This window comes from Maylandia zebra, linkage group LG18, assembly GCF_041146795.1.
Source record: "Maylandia zebra isolate NMK-2024a linkage group LG18, Mzebra_GT3a, whole genome shotgun sequence".
Classification (NCBI taxonomy): Eukaryota; Metazoa; Chordata; class Actinopteri; order Cichliformes; family Cichlidae; genus Maylandia; species Maylandia zebra.
In genome coordinates, this window is record NC_135184.1 from 27,386,194 (window position 1) to 27,393,748 (window position 7,555).

The following is a 7,555-nucleotide window of genomic DNA, read 5'->3' on the forward strand; positions in this document are numbered from 1 at the left end:
CATTGTAAGATAAAGCCCTTACAAATTAAAACAAGCTATTGAGTCCATCACCCAATAGCTTGAAGAAAATGTGTTTACTGTTCTAAAGTAAGAATTGGGGTCATTTTCTTTATACACTGAGTTACGTCAACTGGCTATGAGAAAGACTGCTTTAAAATAGTGGTTTCACTTTTCAGATCCAGAGGTTTTATAATATTCAGGTTGATCAGACAACATAAATGTGGTTGTGTTTGTTTGTAAGACAGATTGTTTTTAACCATTAGATAAGGCCAAGGTAGTTGTTCCCCCGTGCAAATTCTTAAACATCTTTATTTCCAAGAAAGACAGCTTCATGAAATACGTTCACACATATACAGAGTAAATGTGGACACCAAATAATCATAATCAAACCTACACATACCAGTGCAGTTTGTCCTTTTCTCTCCACAGTGTGTTGGATTGCAGACTTTATTGTTTCGAGTCTGGCTCTCAAGGGCTGGGGTGTGAATAAATCTGATCTGGTCTGTCTCTGTTGTTTTTTTCCCCTCCAAACATTCTTTTGCATTTTTCTACCCAATTCCATTCGCCGTTGTGCATATTTACACAGCATGTTCAGCAAGACTGCGCCAGCGAACTGCATTCAGAAACAATTAGGAGCATTTATATGATCATGATGTTTTGACTTCACTTTCAAATGTTTGAGAAGAGAAGCTTTTTGGCAAATTCTGGCCTGAGAGTATGGCAAACATCACTGCTTGGCACTTTTCAAGAATTTGAACCCATATAGGCATTTTCATCCAGAGCTGTCATACACAGCTTCTGACAGATGTCTAATAATCTAAAGGTGTATTCACACTTCTTGATGTATATGTCTTGCTGGCCTCCTTCTTAGTCATCTAATATTTATTCAGGATTTATAGCACAGGGAGGAGAGCTTTCAGTCTGGTACAGATTCTGCAAACATTTGGGCAGAACAAAGAAAATATGCTTTTGTTGTGAGTGTGAAAACGTGTGTGCAGTTGGAGCCATGGAAGTACTTCAAGGGAAAAATGTTAAACCAAGTGCAAACTGAGACCCCCGTGCTGGCTGCGAGAACACAAAACGAAGATATGTGAGTAAGCACGTGCATAAAAACAAAACAAAAATGCTTTCTGCACTTTTTTTTACATTTGATATCTCTTTTGGTCGCACACCACTGACTTTGCACTTCAAGGAATGGCTGATAAATGACACAAAAACGCAACTCATCAGTCACTTTCACATGTCACACACTTGAGCACATGCATAGACAACACAAGCACGCCGAGCAACAGAAGACGCGGCAGAAGGTGAGCAGACGTGGCCAGCAGAAGGAATTCATCAGACTGACGTTCCATGGACTCTGGAGCTTTTCTTTCCTTCTATTTCCTCCTCAGTTCTACATCAGGGGACATTCAAGCGTTGTGTCACAGTCTCTCACTGTTAGCACACTTCCCCCCCTCTATTTTTTTTTGCTTGTCTGACAACGTGATGACAAATCCATGGGGCTAGAGTACATGATAAAGAACGATTCATCAGTCACAGATACGCATATGGCGAGCAGGTTGGATTCCAAATGCTGGAAAAGTGAAAGTTGTCAGTGCGCAGCTCACATCAGATAAATCTGCAAATATAGTATACTGGGGTCACTGGGCTACAATTTATAAACCATAATTGAGTCTATACAGTGTGGTTAGCACTGTCACCTCACGGCAAAACGCCCCTGGGTTCAGATCTGCTGGGTTGTTTCCGTTTCAAGTTTGTAAGGTCACCGTACATTTCTCTCCGAGTACTCCGGCGCCCTCTCAAAAACAATCATGTTAGTTTAATTGTTTTTTCTAAATGGACCATAGGTGTGAATGACTGTCTCCATTTGTTATTTAATGTTGATATGATCCACAAGAGGATCAAATAACCTTCCTTTTAAATAAAAGGAATATACGGCCTCTTATCCAGCCCTCTTAAAATGTCCATTAAACTCTAAATGAATTATTGGCAGTCTAGCTGGACTGTGGGTAATGTATACACTGCATTTTAAGAGCAATGCTTGAAATAAAACAGAGGATATCCATGTTTAGGCTGCATTCCTGCACACATGCTCATGTGTCCGTGGTTTTCTTGCTAATTTTTCCTTAAGTTAAAACTGTCAAAATGTTCTTTTTTTAATCAGTCTGTGTCGTGCTCGTCTAAAATCCTAAAAATCTAATGTGCATCACCCCTAAAAACAAACAAAAAAATGAAGCAAAAACAATGGAAACATTTCTTGAACCCAATATTTGAGATTCAGTGCATTAACTGTCAGTGACAATAACAATGACCCCTCCTCTCCCCGGTCTTTCACACAGATAAACACAAACCTGTTTCATCTTGTTCTCTCTATAAACTTCACAAGATGCTCGGTTGAACTTTCCCTCCTCCGAGGTAAACTTTTATTAAACTCTTAATAAACAGTCATGAGTCTCCGGTTCTCACCTTCCGGTGTTACACTCTCCAGACCCCGGGTGGAACACACAGGTAAATGCAATTCCCATTGCTACATCCCTTTTCTTTTACAAAGACAATGAACTATTCATAAGTTGAGAACTCAATTTGCAACTGGAACAAAACTTAGACATGACATTTCTTTGTTAGACACAATTTTCTTCAAAAATAAAAATTCTTTCTTCCACTTACTTTTTTAGCTTTCTTTCTATTTTCCTTTAGTATTACTTTTATTCATTTTTTCTGTTTTGTTTCTCATTTCCTTATTTTTTTTTTCTTCCAAACAAGTAAACAGATCACAAAGCCATAACTCAAAATATTATCACAGATGTTCTGCTCTGTTCTCTAACCAGTAAACAAATCACAACATATAACTCAAATGTCGTCACAGATTTTTTTTTTTCTTTTGTCTTTCCTCTGACAAGTAAACAAATTACAGCGTATAACTCACAGATTACCCCTTAATTGCATACATAGTCCTTCAAATATCCAGGTTGTTGTACTACCCGTCCTGACCTGGTAGTGCTGTTTTGTGTGTTCTCTTTGCACTTTGTCGGCACAGTAATGTTCTGCCCCTCAGGCTGGAGATGTGCTGACATGTCTTTTTTGACCTCCGTAGCTCGCCTCAGATGGCGACGATTCCTTCTGAGGACTCTGCCGTTGTCCAACTCCACATCATAGGATCTGTTTCCCAGAGTGTTACACACTCTAGCCTTGGTCCATAAGTTGTGTGGTTCAAAAGGTTGGACTCGCACCAAGTCCCCTGGGTTTAATGTGTCCATGTCCTTCGCTGTCTTGTTGTAGTACTTTTTTTGTCTCTCTCTGTTTTTCATCAGTGCTAACTTGTTGTCAGTCACTGTGGGTTGCAACAATCTGTCTCCTATTGGGAGAAGTGTCCTCGTCCTCCTGCTTAACAGTCTCTGTGCAGGGCTGGTAGTTAAACCTTGTGTTGGGGTGTTTCTGTGGTCCAATAAGGCCAAATATGGATCCTGTCCAGCCAATTTCGCCTTTTTCATGAGTCGTTTGGCAGTTTTAACGGCAGACTCAGCTTTGCCGTTGCTCTGCGGATAGCCAGGTGATGAGGTATGGTGTCGAAATTCCCATTTCCGGCTGAAGTTGGCAAACTCTGTTGAGCTGTACTGGGGCCCGTTGTCAGAAAAAACAATATTTGGGATTCCCTGACGTGCGAAATGAGCCTTTAGTTTCCTAATCACAGTACTCGACTTGGTATCAGGTAGATAATCTATCTCCCAAAAGTTGGAGTAATAATCAACAGTTATTAGGTAGTCCCTACCCTCAAAGTTGAATAAATCTGTCCCCACTTTGGTCCATGGTCTAGTGGTCGGCTCGTGTGGTTTTAGTGTCTCTTTCTGTTGTTTTGCATCCACAGACCGACATATGTCACATGTAGCGATGTACTTTTTGATGTGGTCGTTCATACCGTGCCAGTAGACGCAGTCTCTAGCTCTCCTGAGGCACCCTTCTGTGCCGATGTGTGTTGAGTGAATTCGCTGGGTTATATCTGCCTGCAGTGCTTCTGGAATCACCACTCTCTCTCCCTTGAAGACCAATCCATCCTGTGTGCTCAGTTCATCCTGCAAAGATTGGAACTGGGTTATTTCAACAGGTACATCTTTCTTACAGGCCGGCCACCCCTTTTGTATTGCTTTTATCAGCGTTTGTAGTGTGTGGTCGGTTCTCGTCCCTGCCCGTATTCTGTCCATGCTTTCTGTTGAAACAGGTACATAGTCCACCATGTTGACACATTCTGTCTCCAACTCTGTCTGGCTTTTGATGCTATCCTGCAGGTAGGCCCTACTCAGCGTATCAGCAAGTAGCATGTCCCGGCCTGGAACATATGTTATGGTTATATCATATTTTTGCAGCCTTAATAGCATCCTTTGCAGTCTCTTAGGTGCATGTAACAGTGGCTTTTTAATAATGTTCTCGAGTGGCTTGTGGTCTGATTGCACTCTCACAAGACGACCATATGTATATTGGTGGAATTTCTCCATCCCAAACACAATAGCTAAGCATTCCTTTTCAATTTGTGCATAACCTCGTTCAGTGAGCGTCAATGCACGACTTGCAAATGCCACTGGTTTTCCATGTTGAGTCAGAGCTGCTCCCAGTCCTGTCTCGCTGGCATCACACTGCAGCGTCAGCTCTTCTTCAGGGCTGTAATATTTCAAAACTGGGACTTGTGTTAGTTTTTCTTTCAGTCTTTTAAATGCATCTTCCTGCACGTCTGTCCACTCCCATAGGCTATCTCTGTGCGTCAGTTGTCTGAGAGGCTCACAGTCGTCTGACAGATGCTTGTAAAACTTTGATAAATAGTTGACCATTCCAACTAGTCTCTGCACCCCTTTTATGTCAGTTGGTGCTGGCATCTCTGTGATGGCCCGTACCTTCTCTGGGTCAGCGCTCAGCCCCTCTGCTGTGAGTAGATGTCCGATGTATGGTACTTCCTGTTTTCTAAGCTTGAGTTTTTCCACATTTAATTTGATGTTTCTCTCTCTGCAGCGTTCCAGGAAAAGTCTCAGGTTTCTGTCATGATCCATTTCTGCCAACTCAGTCGTCTCTCCTTTTCCAGTGATCAGGATGTCATCAGCAATGATGTATGTGCCTGGCAGGTTCTCTAACGCTTGCATCAGTTTGCGCTGAAAGACCTCTGGCGCTGGGCTGATCCCCATCGGCATTCTCAGCCAACGAAAGCGACCAAATGGTGTTGCGAATGTCGTGAGATGGCTTGACTCTTCTGTAAGCTTCACATGCCAAAAGCCATGTTTCACATCACAAACTGTGAAAACTTTCGCTTTTGACACATCTGGCAATATGTCATCTATTGTCGGTAACGGGAAGTGACTACGCTTCAAAGCTTTGTTAAGCGGTCTTGGGTCAATACATATCCTGGGTTTGCCATTTGGCTTCTGCACTGTCACCATCCCACTGATCCAATCAGTACTACCTTCCACTGGTGCTATTATTTGTCTGTCTGCAAGGCTCATCAGTTCCTCTTTCAGTGGTTTCATCATCGACACTGGGACTCTGCGTTTTGGCAGTTTGACGGGCTGCACTGTTGTGTCGATTTCCAGCTCATATTCACCTTGCAAACATCCATCTCCTGTAAACACATCCTGAAACTCAGTCTTTATCTCTTCCAACAACCATGCGTTTTTCTCTGATGGAGCTGTTGTCACTGAGCTGTTCAAAGCACAGATGTTATCATAATTAACTTGTATTAGCTTCATCGCTTCACTAGCTGTTCTCCCAAGTAGAGGTGTTTTACAATCCTCCTCTACCACTTGGAACTCGACTCTGTACTTTTTGTTGTTTCTTGGGTTTGTCAGCTTGACCTTACACTTTCCTAATGGACACAGCTTTGACTTATTGTACATCACAAGAACCTTGTCTGTGTGCTCCATTTTGATGTTCGGGTTCAACAAGTTGATGGGAATAACGTTGCAGGTTGCACCACAGTCAACTTGAAACTTGACCAGGCTGTTGCCAATCATCATGCCTGCAAACAGCTGTTCTCGTTTTTTCATGTCTGATTCTTTGATCTGGTTCACTTCTACTGCAGTCTGTGTCATAGCTGTGACAGTCATTATGTCCTCACAGGAATCCGAGTCCTGCTCCGTCACTGTGTGGATCTTTTTTCCGTTTTCACTCTGTCCGCTTTTACTCCTGCATGCTATAGCAAAATGATTTTCTTTGCCACATTTTTTGCATTTTTTTCCATATGCTGGGCATTTTGATTTGAGTCTTTCATGTGCTCTTCCACAAAATCTGCATGATATCTCTTTATCCAGTCTTTTTCTCTCTTTTTGTTTTACTGCATGCAGTTCCTCTATAGCCTGTCCCGCTATTGTTTTGTTGTATTCTCTTGAAATCTCCATTGCTCTACAAATATCTAGACATCTGTCTAATGTGAGGTTCTCTTCTCTGAGCAACCTTTCCCTCCAACCGGAGCTGTTCGTGCCACAGACGATCCTGTCTCTGATCAGTGAGTCTTTTAATTGTCCAAAGTTGCAGGTGCTCGCCAGCATTCTCAGGTCCGTAACATATTTATCAATATTTTCTCCAGGAGCCTGATTGCGTGCAAAAAATCTGTATCTCTCGACAGTCTCATTAACTTTGGGATTACAGTGTTCATCGATTTTTCTCATCAGCTCACTTACTGTTACTCTTGCCTCAGCTCCAATCAGCGTTCCACAGAGCTCCCTGCCCCGTTCCCCGATCAGATAGTAAAACAGCTTCACTCTCGCCTTTTCCTCAGCATCCGGCAGAGCTAGTTCCGTGTAGAGTGTAAACTCTTCTTTCCATGTTTTCCACGCTTTAGACAGGTTCACTGAATCCATACTCCACTGTGCGGGTGGCTTCAATTCATCCATCGTAGACGCCGCTGCGCTCTTCTCGTCAGCGTCTCACTTGCTGTCCTGAGCCGTTAGCACCTCCGAGGCTAACTAGCCTAGCTGGACGCGTCGATACCGTCCGCTCAATCTGTTGTCTTCAAAGCGCGGTGTGGATCACTCTAGACCCCGCTGCCACCATGTTTCATCTTGTTCTCTCTATAAACTTCACAAGATGCTCGGTTGAACTTTCCCTCCTCCGAGGTAAACTTTTATTAAACTCTTAATAAACAGTCATGAGTCTCCGGTTCTCACCTTCCGGTGTTACACTCTCCAGACCCCGGGTGGAACACACAGGTAAATGCAATTCCCATTGCTACAAAACCCATATTGTAATAATCAAATCGTGTGCTCTACTACTTTACAAAAACATTATGGGAGTGAACCTCGTTTTTCAGCCAAACCAGCACATTCCTCACGAAGCTGCCCGCCGTTGCAGAAGTTGGGAAACTGAGTGAAGAAATAATGGAATGAAAGAGAGGCCTGATTTATTCCATCTTATCAGTCCAACCAAACCCAGCCCTGTGAAAGGTATAAAATGTCCTGACATGTGAAAAAAAATAATTAATTTAAAGAAGGCAGCTGTACTGTGTAAAATGGGGTGGGGGGGTGGGGGGGGGGGGGGGGGGGGGGGTGGGGGTGTCATTCTCCAATCTTGAAAGCAG